Below are 18,399 nucleotides of genomic sequence, written 5' to 3'. Positions count from 1 at the left end.
CCCCAAAATAAGCCGTTATATTTTTGTATATTTCTTGCTAATAATTTTAATGTAAACATATTTTGGTATTTTTATAATTTGGGTAGATACTGTCTCTACAATTTTAATTTTCATCCTTATATAAAACTCTTAAGAGTTTTCTGAAATTATAAGCTATTGCTCAAAAACTCCATTTTTTTCCTTGTTTTTTATTTTTATTTATTTTTTTTTTAATTTACATCCAAATTAGTTAGAATATAATGCAACAATGATTTCAGGAGTACATTCCTTAGTGCCCCTTACCCATTTAGCCCATCTCCCCCCACACCCCCTCCCATAACCCTCTGTTTGTTCTCCATATTTATGAGTCTCTTCTGTTTTGTCCCCCTCCCTGTTTTTATATTATTTGTTTCCCTTCCCTTATGTTCAACTGTTTTGTCTAGTAAAGTCCTAATAAAAGTGAAGTCATATGATATTTGTCTTTCTCTGACTAATTTCACTTAGCATAATACCCTCCAGTTCCATCCACATAGCTGTGAATGGCAAGATTTCATTCTTTTTAATTGCTGAGTAATACTCCTATGTATATATATACAACCTCTTCCTTATCCATTCATCCATCGATGGACATTCAGGACATTCGGGCTCTTTACATACTATTGTTGATAGTGCTGCTATAAACATTGGGGTGCATGTGTCCCTTCGAAACAGCACACCGGTACATCATTCATCATCAGGGAAATACCAACCAAAACCACAATGAGATACCACCTTACACCTTTTGGAATGGCTAACATTAACAACTCAGGTAACAACAGATGTTGGCGAGAATGTGGAGTAAGAGGATCTCTTTTGCATCGTTGGTGGGAATGCAAGCTGGTGAAACCACTCTGGAAAACAGTATGGAGGTTCCTCAAAAAACTAAAAGTAGAACTACCCAAGGATCCAATAATTGCACTACTAGGTATTTATCCAAGGAAAACTCCATTTTTAGTGGCTGCACAATATTCCAACTTATGAGTCTAGTCTAATGTACTTAAACATTTTCCTATTATTAGATAGAATCTTTCCAATATTTTTACTGTTATAAATAATGCTACAGTGACCATATTTGTACATTTTATGCATCTAAATTTATGGCAACTTACAAGGGACAAATGCCTCAAATAGGATAAATTCCAGGGTTAAGACTTAAATTTTTTTTTAATTTTATATAGGTTTTTATTTATTATTTTGAGAGAGGGAGCAAGCAGGGTAGGGGCAGAGAGAGAGGGGAGAAAGAGAATCCCAAGCAGGCTCCACACTGTCAACACAGAACCTGTTAAGAGACTCGAACTCACCAACTGTGAGGTCATGACCTGAGCCAAAATCAAGAGTCAGACACTTAACCAACTGAGACACCCAGGTTACCCAGATGTATAAATTTTTTTTAAGACTTGGCGATACCGGAATACTAAGACTATAAGAGCAGTAAATGATATTGTAGCATTTATACATATGTATGTTGAAACAAATTACTCAGATTTAGACTGCAAGGCAGGATAGACTAATCAGTTCATTGTGAACATTTATTCAACTTTTAAAACTACTTTGTGCATAGGTCACTCCATAGCAAGAATGAGGAAGTGTTTTGCAGGATAGACTTCTTTTCCAGCATTGTGCCCAAGTGCCTTGAAAAGAACTCTTGAGAATACGCTTTCCCAGTTTGTGGTTTGGGTTTTGTTTTGTGTCTTTGGTTCTGCCTTACAAATCTCTAACACTATTGATGTAGTTCAATAGGGTTCTTCACTTTATGTTCTAGGAATAGTTATTTGATGCTTTTCAAAATGAACATCAACACATCCTCAAGACTCTGATAGTTGGATATGCTTAAAAGTTGTTCCAAATATTTCTTTGGATAAGTTAATCGAGGTCCAGTGCCCTGGGATAGGGTAAGAGATCAATTAAAGCATTAGGGGCTAGGGCTTGAAGAGGTTGAAATTATCTGGCATGCTGTACATTCCCTCCCTGCTTTCAGCAATTATAGGATTTCCCTCTGGGAGGTTTCCACACAAGAGTCTCAATTAAAAGAGTCTATTAACAAAAATAAAGGCTTCTAGACAAGTGTTTTTTGCAAGAATATTCCATTCAAAACAACCAGAGCAATACTTTCAATCAATATGTTTATAATTATTTTTGATGCTCAATATACATGTCAGAATCATCCATTTTTCATTCTGAGAAGATTCAATTCTCAATCTACTATGTTAGCATACATCAAGCTAGTAAAAGAAATCTATGCACAGCTTGACCTACTTTTGATGTACTGAATTTTTTCTCAAAAAGAATTAAAAACTGTCATTAAAAATTCAGACAGAACTGCATTAACACAATGGATGTAAAAGCCTATTTCAACACAGTAGAATGCGTTGTATTTTTCATGAGATTCTAGAACTGATAATTTTTATGTCTATTTTGCTATTAGATACATTAATATAAATCCTCTCAGTTCTTAGAATATTTTTAAATTCATGGTCAATCCTCAGTTGCCTAGTCTAGAATAGAATTCTTTTTGTAAAGGAAAGAACAGTCTTTATAAAAGGTAGGTTAATTTTGATACTATGAATATTCATATTTTTATCATACTTTTATCATTTTTTTCATTTACATATGCTCAGAGATACTCTTGCCTCTACAGTACAATTTTATTTTTATTACCTAATTTTTCTGCTTTGTCTATTATAAAATGCATTATAAGTTCTTAAAACTTTTTTCTAACATTTATAAGAACTCTATGACATATGCATATATGCTCATTTTACAGATGAGAATACTGAGGCTCATGAATTTAAATAACCTACTTAATTTAATCTAGTTCAAAGCCTAGAAAAGGGTAAAGGCAACATTCTAACCAAGTTCTCTCTGTCTCTACACCTCTGTTCTTTCCACCACACCGAGTAATGAATCACCTAACTGTGATACATATAGTTGTGAGCATCAGAGCTGACAGAATTGTTGGCCTGTTTTTGGCATCCACTGACACCTACTTATTATCATCGACATCAGTTTTATAGTGTCATCTGGCTATGAGTATGCCTTTGCCAGAGAAACACCCTATTAACAAGCCTTTTTCAATCAAAGCGTATTCTTTCCCTTGCCTCTGCCTCTTCTTTCTTACCCTACACAATCTACTGAATGAATAAAATGCCATTCTGCATCTTCCCCTCCATATACGCAAGTTGAGGACAGTAGTAGTGCGGTAGAAAGAACACAGGCTTTTGACAGGTACATCTGCACTCCCAACACCATCACTTAACAGCTATAGATCTGTGGGCAGGTTACTTCTCGGAGATGACCTTTCCATCTGTAAAGGGAATAATGATGCTTATCTTATAGGGTTCACAGATTTAAAACAATGCACCCACCTAGTAGGTACTCAGTAAATAATTTCTCTCATTGTTATTATCATTATACCATATCCTTCAGTTAAAACCAACTGCATACCCACCCCACCCCCAGTACTGTCTGTGCTTTGCCATGCCATTTGTCTGTAATTCTCTCCCTACCCCATTGTCATCCAATTTCTTCAACCTTAGTTCAAAAGTCACTTCCATCAAGCTTTCCCAGCTCCTACAAACCAGAAGAGTGCTCTCCTTTATCTGAACTGTTACAGCACTAGGAACTTGTTTTTTAGATCCACTGTGTCTTGTACCATAATATGTTTATTTTTGTCTACTCTCATTAAACTTTAAGAACTTTGTTGCCATGGTCAACGTCATAATCTTCTGTTTTCTCCATGACACCTAGCTCAGTACCTGGCATGAATAAATCAAGTATATAAAGTTTTTATGAAATCTATATTGTTTAATAGCTTCAAAAATCTCTTCAGAATGTGCAGGAACTCTTAAGCTAACAGTTTTAGAGATATGAATCATTTCTAAAGTAACCAAATAAAAAATTCGACTCCCTGACCCTTCCCCAGAATATTCCTATCCAGATGGATGTGAATAACCTGGAATACCCAGAACAGACTTAGGAGTCCAGAATTGTATTATAAAAATGTAGTCTGAAACAAAAAGAATAGGAAGATGAGCAATGCTGTGGTATGAAAAGAAGTAATGTGGGAAATCAGATAGAAAAATGAAGTGCATCTAATGGAGAATGAACATCCTTTGGTCAAGAAAAAGAAAACTCCATGGTGTATTTGTGAAAAAAAAAAAAAAAATCAAACAATTTTATACCATTATTGATTCTTATAGTAAGGTTCTCTGGAGAAAGAGAATCGGCCGAGTCCCACAGTCTGCAAGCTGGAGCCACAAGAGCCTTGGTATATTTCCAGTCCACAGTCTGAAGGCCTGAAACCAGCAGCAACAATGGTGGACCTCCCAGTTTGTCTGAGAGACGAAATCCAACTTCCCAGCTCAATTAGCTAGGCAGAGAGAGAGACAGAGAGACAGAGAGACAGAGAGACAGAGAGACAGAGAGACAGAGAGACAGAGAGACAGAGAGACAGAGAGACAGAGAGACAGAGAGAGTTCTCCCTTCTTTTCTTGCTATACAGGCCCTGAAGGTACTGGATGATGCCCACCCACACTGGGGAAGACAATCTGCTTTATTCAATCTACCGATTAAAATGCCGATCTAAACATAAACATCCCCACAGGCACACCTAGAAATAGTATCTCACCAGTTCTCTGGGCAACCATTAGCCCAGTCAAAGTGACACATAAAATAAACCATCACAACTCTCAAGTTTAAGAGTATGTAATCTTGGGGCGCTTGGTGGCTCAGTCGGTTAAGCATCCGACTTCAACCTAGGTCATGATCTTGCCATTCCTGAGTTCGAGCCCTGCATTGGGTTCTGTGCTGACAGCTCAGAGCCTGGTGCCTGCTTCAGATTCTGTGTCTCCCCTTCTCTCTCTGCCCCTTCCACCGCTCACACTCTGTCTCTCAAAAAAATAAACATTAAGATATAATAATAAAGGGCGCCTGGGTGGCTCGGTCGGTTAAGCGTCCGACTTCAGCTCAGGTCATGATCTCACGGTCCATGAGTTCGAGCCCCGCGTCAGGCTCTGTGCTGACAGCTCAGAGCCTGGAGCCTGTTTCAGATTCTGTGTCTCCCTCTCTCTCTGCCCCTCCCCTGTTCGTGCTCTGTCTCAAAAATAAATAAACGTTAAAAAAAATTAAAAAAAAAAGATATAATAATAAATAAGAAGATATAATCTTGGCAAAAATAAGGAAATTCAGCAACTCACACCAGAGTAGCTACTAACCCTTAAGCCTATTGGTAAATGCAGCCACAGGTCTGCAGGTGAATCAATGAACAAAGTCTCTAGACTAAAGCACAGAGTAGGCACCGAAACCCAGCAGGTGCTCTGAGCACCAAGTTCTAGCAGGTTGGCCTGGAACTGCCTCCAGCTAGAGGAATGGCCTTTTTAACATTTGCTGAGTAGCTATAAACCTGAGGGGTTCTAACAAGAGCCCTGTTCCAAATTGTCTGCTACAGTCGCTTAATACCAGCCTGTCAATAAACCCTTTTTCTGATCAAAGCTTGCCTCCTTTTCCCTAGTAGGTGCGAATCCCTTAAAACTGCCTGGGTGTCAACTCTGGCTGTAAATGCTAAAAAGTTCAAAAACATTCAGTGCGGCAAGACCTCACCTTCACTTTCACCATATACAAATTATTTTAGGGCAAGAAAAACACCTTCAGGTATTCAACATAGACAGCTCTTGAAGCAATCTTCGAAAACAGACAGGCTTTCAATCTATTGTTTTATTTAAGACTAAGTCTTACGTGGGAATCCCACTATTTATGCAAAAGACATCAGAGAGAGACTTGTCACATGTGCTCCTGAGAGGGAAACTTTCTCTCCCACTACTCCTCCCACTTCTCAAGAGGCACTCCTCAAGCTTGTTTCTTTAAACGCTTTACAAAGTAGGTGGAACAGAAAAGGATGGCAGTGTCGTTCCCCGTGACAGCCACAGCATACAATGAAAACTCCTCTGCCACTCACTCAAATGTATTCCATTCTGCTGAGGCAAATTCTGATCCTCTGCAATCTTGACCTCAAACCGCTACGAAGACCATCCTAATTATGAACTTGCTAACAGCCGCCCACCAACACGAGTCACATAAGCAGCAACAGCAGGAAGCGTGAGGGTAGGATCACTTTGCGTGGGACACAGGAAGGAGGAGGCCAAGAGCACTGAATGTGGGGTCTGTGCTCTGAGACTTCCCAGAACCCAGGGGAGGGAGGGGTGATGGGAGGAACCTCCTTTCCACCAGAAGCTGGAACAATGTGGAGACAAAGCTACAGGTGGGAACCCCAGACAAAAATAGGCCAGAAGACGCACCATGCACTTGCCTCTGCCTGGAGTGTCCTTCCCTGCCCCTCCCCTTATGGGAATTCTACCCACCCCTAAGGGCCACTTAAATACCTGCTTCTCCAGGAAGCCTTTCCCAATCTTCCTCTTCTGCTCTCCCCTCCTCCCTCTCCTCCACTGGTACATTCATCTTGACTTCCTCTAGGATGTTAACCTCTACTGCACTTACTCTGCTTTCTCAGTGTTGAAGTGTATCCTGTTTATTGTGTTTGAATGTTTTTGTGTTTGTCTCCCACATAAACTGTAGACAACATGATGGTGGAGACCAAACTCGGTTCATCCCTGTATACCCCCAACATTAGGCACAGGGCCTTGTTCACAGCAGTAGACAGGACCTTTGCACATACTGTTTTATTTACCTTGGAAACACTCCAGGGTGAATATAGCCCTCCATATATATTTTTTATTGTATATATTATATTATAATAATATAATATTTATATTTTATTATATATATTATATTATAATAATATAATATTTATATTTTATTATATATATTATATTATAATATAATATTTATATTTTATTATATATTATTTATTATATTTAACAATTTGTTAAATTTAATATATTAATAATTTTAATAGATTAAATATTAAATGATTAATAATTAAATTAAATAAATATATTGGATAATATATTAACAATATATTAATAATTTTAATATATTAATATTGATAATTTACTATTAAATTTATTTTATAATTTATTTATTAAGTATATTATTTATATTATATATAATATATATTATATATATAATTTTACATATATATTTTCCATTCCATGTCACTTATCCCAAAGCCTGTTTTTCTGTAGGATTGCTTTCTTAAACTTTTTATCATAGAATATTTCAAACATATACAGAAGCAGAGAGAATAGTACATGGATTCCCATATACCCATCAACTAGCTTCATCAACTACCTATCAAATTTTATTTCAGCTACACTCCCACCCTCCTCCACAAACCCAGACAACTTTGAATATTCCAGACATCACATTATGAGTCTATATTTACAGCATATATCTTTAATATACAAGCACTAAACCACTTGATTTCTTACTTCACCTATTTGTGGGATTATTTCTCTTAATGCTTGTTTGTTATCCTTCCCTCAGATTACAAACTCCATGTGTCAGAGACCTAGTCTGTTTTATCCTAATTATAGTCTTGGTACATAGGTGCTCAATAAATTAAATGTAAACAAGCAAGGAAGAAATTTTAAACGTGAATACAGAAAACCATTTGCAACCTGGGGGCCAGACAGAATCCATTGCCCTTCTTTTGTTAAAAATACCCAGGATTTTGGGGTGCATTGGTGGTTCAGTCGGTTAAGAGTCTGACTCTGGCTCAGGTCATGATCTCATGGTTTGTCAGTTTGAGCCCCGGTATATAGGCTCTGTGTTGACAGCTCAGAGCCTGGAGCCTGCTTTGGATTTGGAGTCTCTATCTGTCTCTCTCTTTCTGCCCCTTGCCTGCTCTCATTCTGTCTCTTTCTCTTTGAAAAATAAACATTAAACACACACACACACACACACACACACACACACACACACACACAACAATACCCAAAATATCCTGCAACTCTCAGTCCCTGTGATTAAGTATCGGCTCTACCCACTGGCTCCAGGGTTAGGGCACACAGCTCAGAGACAAAGCAGAGTAGTGCAACCTCCCAGCCAATGATATTGGTTAAGTGATGAGCATCGGACCCGATCACAGACAATAGGAGGCTGGAAACTTGGTGGGCAGCCACGAGAGAGACAAGAACTCTCTCCTACCAGAGGTAAACCTGGAAAATGAGAAGCTGGTATCACTGCCAAGACAGAGTGTATTTGAAAATGGCTCTGACACAGAGGATGTAGAACCAAGGGACAGAGAGAAATCAGGGCCTTGGAGAAAGCACTTAATCAAACCTCCTGAGAGTCAAACCTCCCTGGGGATTTTTTAAGTTAGGTTATTCAATGATAGGCTCAAACTGGCTTGAGTTGTGGTTTCCAAGACTTTTCAGCTGAAAGTTCCTGTCTGATTACAAGGGGAGAGGGAAAAGAAAGTCAAGAGAAAACCACTTGCAGGATAAATAAACTATATTCTTTTCCCTGAAGGACTTAGCCTACTGCTCACAGATGCCGAGTTTTACGGCAGATCAAGCCTCTAGCCCTTGGATCCCTCACTTATGTGATGAGGGGAACTAAGTGGCCTCTAAATCCCCTTTGAGAAATTGGGTGAGTTTCATGAGGAAAACCTGGGAAAGTGCACAGTGAGATCTGGACTTCCTTGCTGGAAATCCATCTGCTCACTGGCATATCTCCTTTCTTGGTTTAATTCATTTTAAAGCATTTCATATCTTCTAGAAAAAAGAGAATGGCTTCCAAAATAAGAAAGACCCCTGCTTGGCAGGTCTCTGTTGGGCAGTACATACTCTGTAGGACAAATTAGTCTTCCCTCACTCATTGTGGCCCTAAACTGTAATATAATATCCACATTATGGAAACACATTCAGATATTAGGCATGATCAACAGGGAGCCAGAGATAAGCTTTAAAAATTTTTCCCCAGCACAGACTTTGCTTTCTGCAAAGAACAGGCTCACCTCAGCTGCTACAGAGATCACTTGTTTTCTCTTAAACACACGTCTTCATTTCAAGCTCGTCTTTTTGAAACAGTATGAAAATGTTCACCTGGTTGAGAGACAAGTCTCAGAATAATACTCAAAGGGAACAAAAAATTCACCTAGGCGTGCCTGGGTGGCTCAGCCAGTTAAGTGTCCGACTCTTTATTTCGGGTCAGGTCATGATCTCCCAGTTCATTAGATCGAGCCCCACATTGGGCTCTGTGCATAGTGCCTGCTTGCTTTCTCTCTCTCTCTCAAAATAAATAAACTTAAAAAAAAATTTTGTCTCCTATTTAGGAATCTCTTGGCTTTAAAGTCTGATGTAGTTCTTAAATTCTGTCAGGAAAAAAATACATTTATGGAATTGCAACTAGGAATCCCCTTTTAGGGAAGCAGGTCGGAATCAACTGTGGTAGGAAAAGAAAATGGTCTCAAGAAACATGGAAATAGGTCCTCTGGCTGTAGCCCTCCCATTTGCTACCTACTCTCCCACTAGGTCAGAAGAAAAGAACTTGGGCAGTTAAAGAGCCTACTTCGCCTTTGTATTCTCTTCCACTTCCTGGAGGATGCAGGGGCAGGAAAGATTGCTCCTTTGAAAGACCCTTTCTCTGATCTTGCTGAAATCTGTATTTATCCAAATTTCTGGTTGTAGAGATTCAAAAAAACCTTCTACGGAGCAGGTTGACAATACAGATATCGAAACCTTAAAAGCAGACAGATTCTTTGTATCACCCAACATGGCTCCTAATGCTCCCTGACTCCTGGAACCCACCCCTGGGTGTAGTTCCTTCCCACAGTGAATCATGGCTGCCAGACGGCAATAACACCCTCCTGCTGCTGTAACAAGTTACCACACATCTAGCTACTTTAAACCGTGTGAATTTAGTACCTTCAAGTTCTGGAAGCGAGAAGTTCAAAAATGGCCACAACGGGCTCATGTCAAGGTGTCAACAGGGTGTGTTTTCTGTGGAATCTCTCAGTGAGAATCTGTTTCCTTGCCTTTTCCAGCTTCCTTGGCTCGTGGATTCCTTCCAGCCAGCAATCACACCACTCTGACACCAATGTCTGCAATCAGATTTCCCTCTCTGCCTCTAATTCTCCTGCCTGCCTATTTTACTTATAAGAACCCTTTGATTATATTAGATCCACCTGGATAATCCAGGCTACTCTACCCATCTCAAAATCCTAACTTAACAACACCTGTAAATTCCCTTTGCCAAAGAAGATAACATATTTACCAGTTCCATTGTTTTAGGATATCTTTGAAGGATTATTATTCCGTTTACCACAGTAATCAATAGAAAATGGCAGAAGCAACAGCGTGTGATTTCCTTTGCGAGGTCATAAAAGCCAATGCAAATTCTGCCTTACTTTCTGGAATGTTTTCTTCTGGAGAAATCAGCTGTCATTTGTGAGGACACTCGAGCAGCCCTGTGGAGAGGCCCATGTGGAGAAGGACGCCAACTGAAAGAAGCAAAATCCCTTTCTGTGGCAATGTGCTTGTCTACCTCGCCTGCCCTTGCCCTCAGTGCTCTGGCCTTCTGGCTTTCTCAGCTCTCAACTTAAGTGTGGCTTCCTGAGTAAAACGTTACTTGTCCATTTCTCCCCTTATTCCCATACTAGCCCCAGTTGGATCAGGTCCCCTCATTGGATGCTTTCATACTCTCTATAACTATTTTCCCCACTATCACCATCATTTCGTTATTTCATTAATACCTGTCTCCCACACAGGACTGCTAATTTCAAAGTGTTTAAAAATACATATATAAATATATCACTTGTATTAGTTTGGTAGGACTACCATAACAAAGTACCAGAGACTGGGTAGCTTAGCCAACAAAAATTTATTTCTCACAATCTTGAGGCTGGGAGTCCAATATCAAGGTGTTGGCAGTTTTGATATTTTCTGAGGTCTCTTTCCTTGGCTTGCAGATGGCCAATTTCTCATTGTGTCCTCACATGGTTGTGTCTGATCTATTCGTCCCTCTGTCTTAATTTCCTCTTCTTACAAGGACACCAGTTCTATTGGCTTAGGGCTATTATGGACTGAATATGCCCCCCCTCCCTGCCCCGTTCACGTCCTGAAGCCCTAACCCCCAGTGAGCTGGTATTTGGAGGCAGGGTCTTTGGAAGCTAATTAGCTTTAGATGGGTAGGGCCCTCATAATGGGATTAATGTCCTTGTACGAAGAAGAGGCCAGAGCTCACTCTCTCCCTATCTGCTTTCTCTCTTTCTCTCTGTCTCCTTCCTCTCCCCCCACCCTCAGGGCTATGTAGGGATAAAGTGAGTGGCTGGCTGCAAGCCAGGAAGAGAGCTCTAATCAGGAACCAAATCTGTTAGCACCCTGATCTTGGACTTAGCCTCTGGAACTGTGAGAAATAAATGTCTCTTATTTAAACTACCCAGTCTACGGTGCTTTGTTATAGCAGCCCAAAATGACTAAAACAAGGACCACCCTGATGTGGATATCATGTTCTCATCTCTGTGGTATTCTTTCCAAAATGCACAACCCTACCCTAACCTTCAAAAAAAGAAAGAAAGAAAGGAAGGAAGAAAGAAAATCAGACAAATCCAGGTTTGAGATAGTCTATAGCATATGTGTCCAATACTGCTCAAGACCATCAAGGTCTTGGTGGGAGTGGGGGGTGGGGGAGGAAATACTGAGAAACTGTCAAAAACAGCAGAACCGAGGGAGGGGAGGTGACAAATGCATCATGGCACCCGGTACTGGATCCTAGAACCGAAAGAGGACATTAACAGAAAAACTGGTGAAGTCTAAATGAAGTCTGGGGCTTAATTTTAAAAGTTCCAAAAAAAAAAAAAAAAAAAGACTATCAAGAATAGAAAACTTTAGGGGCGCCTAGGTGGTTCAGCCAGTTGGGCAGCTGACTTCAGCTCAGGTCATGATCTCATGATCTTGCAGTCTTTGAGTTCGAGCCCTGCGTCCTGCTCCTTGCTGACAGCTTGGAGCCTGGAGCCTGCTTCAAATTCTGTGTCTCCCTCTCTCTCTGCCCCTACCCCATTCGCACTCTGTCTCTGTCTTTCAAAAATGAATAAATGTTAAAAAAAAATTTTTTAAAAAGAATAGAAAACTTTATTCTGATATCTAACTTGGGTAAAAAAAAATCTCACAATTCCATAGAAGCAAGGTAATTTATATTCTCAATACAGAAATGGGAAAAGGTACAATAACCTCATTAAACCCACAGAGAAAGTCCCTATTCAAAGTAACTTGTTAGAAAATTCCGCTCTCATTCTGTGTACAGTAGAATCCTCTTGATAATCTTGTATAAGATATATTAGAAGAATACTGCCTTGCTTTCTATTCTCCCTTACACATGCCACAGCCAGAATGCCAAGTCAGCTTGAAACTATATTAAGAAAGTATATTATTTAGTTTAAAAAAGGTGGGGGGGGGGGCTTCAAGTTGAATAAACTGAGATCTAAAACCACTCACATAATATATCCAATGCTAATATGCAACTTTAATCCCTTTAAGGAAGATTGTTAAGGGGTACAAAACTTCCAGGAGAAAAAAAAAAAAGGAGTAAATGATTTAACAAAAAGAAAAAGACATGTATAATCATATCAGAGGGCCATTCTTATAAATTTAAACTAATAAGCAGAATAATACTCTCATTTCAGTGGTACTGTAAAAAGCCACCCAATTTAGAAACTTTTTGAGGACTCTTTCAGGGAGGGGGATACTTTTTAAAAATGTGAGTACATTATCTTTTGCTCAGATAATCTTTTATGTTATCCAAGCTGCTGCTTTCCTTTTCTGGCCTTTTCTCTCTCCTAATTCCTTAAATCCATCTTTCCCCTCTGTCTAAAATCAGAGAGCATAATTAGAGGGCATGTGGCTCCACCTTTTATGGAAATAGCTCTGCTCCTTATTTGCATGTGTTTGGACCCATTACCAGCTGTCTGTAAAAGCAGGAGGGTGACCATTCCTCCTTATTATCCAGGCAGATTCTGTTCAAAGCCAAAGATTAGAACAGTGCAAATGGTAGAAAATAGCTTTTTTTTTCCCTTTGAAAAATACAAGAGCAGTTTAAAGTGAATAGAAATTAGTGGATCAGTGAACTGGAAGGAAACATTATTGCCTCTGAAATAGCCTTGCTCCCGCTCAACTTTGCATAACAATATTCAGTTTGCTATTATGTAGCACGACTTCCAGCCTGCTGCCCAGCCCATATCAGGAAAGTTCGCCTCTCTACCATTGGCTCAATGGGAATGAGATGCACAATGCAACCAAACACAGTTAAACCTTTGAGAGAGGACTGCTTTTTTTAATCTAAGCAATTATTTCTGCCATTAACAGGTGTAAAATGTCTCCTAACAAGAAAGTGCAGAACAGCAAATGTGCTTTTGAAATATGCAGCACAAGTTGCATATAAATAAGACATTCTAAGAGTCTGTCTGCCTCAGTTTTATAAAGCAGATGTCTGCTGTCCTAAGCAAATAGTTCAAGTTGTTTCCAAAATATGGAGGCAAAAAGCAATAGAGGTACCATTTACACACTCATTAGTAAGAGAGGAAATGCATCTGCTTTGGAAAATTGCTGCTCACTAAAAAGCAAGTTTCCCTAGCAACGGCTACATCACACAACTCTTAGCCCACTTCTAAGCTTCAAGAGAAATTATAGGAAAATATATAAAAAGATTTTTATCGAATATTTTTTATCTTTGCCATGGGAACGTTTTCCCTAAACTAAGATATGCCTAGGGAAATTAAGACTTGCCATACACCAGGAAAAAAACATTTTTTAAAAGGATGTATCCAGAATTACCCATCCTTTGCTAAGGGCAAAAAGATGGAAAGCCATTCTGTACCATCAGATGAGAGGGAAGCAGGGGGGAGAGAGAGAGAGAGAGAGAGAGAGAGAGAGAGAGAGAGAGAGAGAGAGAGAGAGGAGAGGTGTGAACAGGGAAGTAGGTAGGGAGGGGATTCCCTGCCTCTGGCACCAATTCAGCAGGGGATATAGTTGGTTTGGTAACCCTGACTCCATTCCTTTCTTTGTGGCTCTTCTTGTTTCCATCCTTAACTGAATAATTGTTCCAAATCAAAGAATTTCTAATTGGATAATAACAGAATCAATAGATAGATGCTCTAAATCCCATAATTCTGTCTGTAGTTACTTAACCTCATTTCCCACTCCCAGCTGCCAGTGGTGATATTAAGGGAGAAGTTGGGCATTTCTTTGGTCATCCCTCTGTCTAAAAAGCTTTCATTATTCAAAAAGGCACTTAGAATTCTCTCAAAGTTCATCCAAATCCAGTAGAGGATATCTTGATTTTTCCAGGAAAAAAACCCAGAAAACTATAAAATATGTCTTTTTGCCATGAGAACTGAAATAATGTCTAAAAATAAAGTGGAACATCTGAATTTTCCGGCATTTCTGGATTGTTCTGATATGTATGTGTTGTTTTAAATGAAATGCTGCTTGGGAACATAGCACATTTCCTCTCAGTGAATTGTTACCTTATAATATCATATTTGAATGTATTTCAATTGCTGATTCTGGTTTTAATGACATAAATAACAGCTTGTTTTCAATGTTTTTTAAATGCACCAGACAGCATTTAATAGCCCATCTCCTCCTAACGATCGATCTCCTTTGGATCCTACAATCCTATGTCTGAGAGAGCAAGCATGAGGGAGCCAAAATAGTAGGGGCAGTTTTCAACCCACCAATTTCATGGTATTCTGAGATGGGGGTGGGGTGGAGGGGAGGAACAAAGAAATTATACAGTTTTACATTCAAATGCACCATCCTGCAAAAACCACGATGATAACACAAAGGAAGAAAGGAGCTGAGATCAAGTCTGTACCTGTTTTGTGCTAGGCACTGTATCCACATTCTTCCTTTGGTCTTCACGTTTTTCAGATGAAGGTTTTGAAGCTCAGAGATAAAGTAATTTGAACAGGATCACAGAGGAGTAGTGATAGACCTGAGATTCAAACCCAAGTCTGTCTAAAACCACAGCTTATGTTCTTTCTGTACATGTCTCTTTGCCCCTCTGGTAGCAGGGGTTATTTTTGTTCCCCAATTTTATACCCTGACTTCTCCTTGGCGGGCTCACAAACTTGAGCCTTTGTTCTTTCTAGACAGAACAGTTTCAATTACAAACGTGCATTAATTGCCAAATTTAAAGCCAGAGATTTCATGTAAAATCCTGACATGGGCTTCTCCTTAAAAATAAAAGCATTAAAAAAGATGCGATAGCACCAGGATTTCCTCAGAGCAACTGACACCTGAGGGATGGCTGTGCTCTTTCTTCAGGTGTCCCCAGCCTGTCACACACACACAAGTTAACTGCCTGACTCTGATGGACAGGCATCTGAGTTTGCCATTTCTGGATTCATTATATCAAAAGAAGTCACCTCATATTCTGAACATTGTCTGCAAGCAGTGCCACTGCCTTCCAACTTGGGAACGGGTACAGGGGGGTGGCTAGAAGCTGCAAAATAGAATGAAGGAAAGAAATAAGACTGAAGAGCAAGATGGAACCTGTTGTGGTGTCTTGGTGGCTCAGTTGACAGGGTGTCTGACTCTTGATTTCAGCTCAGGTCATGATCCCAGGGTCGTGGGATCAAGCCCTGCATTGAGCTCCATGCGGAACGTGGAGCCCACTTGAGATTCTCTCTCTCTCCCTCTGCCCCTCCCACTGCTCGTGCTCACTCTCTCTAAAATAAAATTAACATTAAAAAAAAAAAAAGATGGAACCTGTGGATTTATTTTGACTTGTTCATGTTCTAACCAGGAAAGATAATGAGCAAAGATGTTTTGAAAATTAGTCATAAAAATAAATAAATAAATAACCTGTCCTCAGTTGAATAATGATCTTCCATGAATATCAGCTAAGAAGATTAAAAGAGCAGGGGTCAAAGAATCTAAAAACTAGAATTCTCATTTTCACTCATTTTACTAATTCACCTTGTGATCTGTAAGCAGCACTAAGCCCCAGTTGGTTTCAGGTGCTATATCTGTAAATGGAAGGAACTGGATTTTTGCATGGACAGCAGCCATGCAGGCATGAATAAAGGAAGACGGTCGTGGGGGACTGGGTCCACACAGGGGATGCTGCTGCCCCACTGCAGGCCTCGGTTGCCTTCAGGAATCTGGGCTGAGGATGGCCCAAATGTCCCCCTTGTGCCAGAATAGCCAGAGACATGTGTGAATCTGTGTGCATGCTTTAATTTGAAATGGCTGACTTTTAAAAATATTATCAAGTGATTCAAAATTTTTTAAACACCACCTAAGCCACCTGCGGGAAGTGAAAGAAAATGTCTCCAGGCTGCACTGGCCCACAGGCCCTCCATTTTCTGCCTCTGGATGAAACACTATTTAGCATCAGAATTCTGTGATTTTAAGTACTGAGTAGATATAATCATCATTGGGAAGAAAAGAGAGGTGTAGGTGGGTCTGTTTTCAGTGCAAGAGCTCAAAAAGATGAAATGTGTGGCATTCCTTAAGTGGCCCGTTTTGCCATCCTCCTCTAATCTTGCATTTCACGAGCACAAAGCGAGAGATGTGGGCAGATGGGCTGTGAGCATCACTCCCAGAGTCTGATGAGGAGATGCGGCTGGAGAGGAGGAGGAGCAGAAGGAACAGATGCCCTCTAGGGAAGCATGAGAATTGCACCCATTCCCGGGAAAGCCACAAAGGAAGTAAATAAGAACATTTTGAAAGCATATACTATGTGCTTGGTACTTTATATATCCCATTTAGTCTCTAGATCTTTAAGGTAGACGCTGATGTTACCCATCATCATAGCAACAACAACGTACTGGCATTTTTCATGAACCCGGCAAAGTGGGAAGTGATTTAACTTATGTCTTCCATTACCAGCCCTGTGACAGGGATTCTTCTGTGGCCAACATATAGATAGGAAGAGTAAGACTTCAAGGCACATTCCACAATATGGCCACAAATCCACAGCTAATTAGTTAGCGATGTGATTCAAACTAAGGTTCTCTGTCTACACTGTACTTGGTTTGCACTCTTTCTGCTTCTCTGAGAAGTCAGGGGACTGATCAAAATCCCATTACCAGCAAGCAGTAGGATCGAGATTCCAACGCAACTTTGAGTGTTCTCTGGCTGCTTGCCGTACCGTCTGTCCGTCCAGTAGCACCAGGCCAGACACAAGTGCCCAGGGTACAATGCACTTGAAAACTGTCCCCTCTAAACTCCTCTTGAATTCACACGCTTCCCCCTTTCGCTTTCATTTCTGGGATAAGATTGAGAATCCCTGACTCCCCTAGAGAGGGAAAGCAACTTTGGACTAAGATAATTAGACAACAGTCAATAGTCATTATTTCTCCTTCTCCAATAAAGCAAAAATATTAGCATGTGGATGACACAGTACTTAATTAAAACACACACACACACACACACACAAGAAAATATAGAGCATCTGAAAAAGAATGCTAACGCATTGAATATATTTCTATTCAGTTTGCCACTTGCTTCCCATGTGAGAAAAATATTATAGACATTATTTCCAAATACAAAAAAAAAAAAAAAACAACAGGCTAAGTATAGAAACTGTTTTGAGGTAGACAGAGCCACACCAACACTGACCCTAATGAGCACGTACTACATGCACTGTCCTGAGCACTTTACATGTCTTCTTTCACTATATCCTCATCTAACTCAACTTTTCAGATTTGATCATTGAGATACAAAAAGGCTAAGGGTTGTGCCCTGTGTAACGCAGAAGTGGTGGAGCCAGATTTCAACCCCAGGCACATGTTCTCGGTGCCTCAACATCCTCTCACAGCTGTTCAAGTGACAGAAATCATGATCTTATTTGGCCACATATATTAAGAATTGTAGGATTTGAAGATTTTTCTTTGGTTCTTCCCATTCTCTAAAAGTACATGATTCACTTAGATTATGATTCAAACAGATAATCTTAGTATTTAAACTATACCTATAGACAAACTGAGGGTTTATGGGGGGGTAGGGGGGTGATGGGTATTGAGGAGGGCACCTGTTGGGATGAGCACTGGGTGTTATATGGAAACCAATTTGACAATAAGTTTCATAATAAAAAAATAAATAAACTATACCTATAGAAATCTTTTTAATGCACATGTTAATTCCTCCAGATCAGTAAGGCCCTGTTGAACACAAATACTGAAAATCACAGACTCCTTAGACATGAGGGCACTAAAAATTGCACATTTAATAAAGTGTTAACTAAATGAATATACTCACAAACCGAGATAGGTACTTAAACGAGGCATAGGCACACAGTGTCTGCTTAATAACTGTCTGATGAATGAATGAAGGCTATGTCTCTTAAAATTTATTTATTGATTCAACAAATATTTATTTGGTGCCAACTCTGTGTCAGGCACTGTTCTAGGCATGGACAAACAATAGTGAGCAAAACGGACAAAATCTCTGCCTTCGTGGAATTTACACTCTGATGGAA

Source organism: Panthera tigris, chromosome A1, assembly GCF_018350195.1.
Source record: "Panthera tigris isolate Pti1 chromosome A1, P.tigris_Pti1_mat1.1, whole genome shotgun sequence".
NCBI lineage: Eukaryota > Metazoa > Chordata > Mammalia > Carnivora > Felidae > Panthera > Panthera tigris.
Note: the sequence above shows the minus strand (reverse complement) of the source record.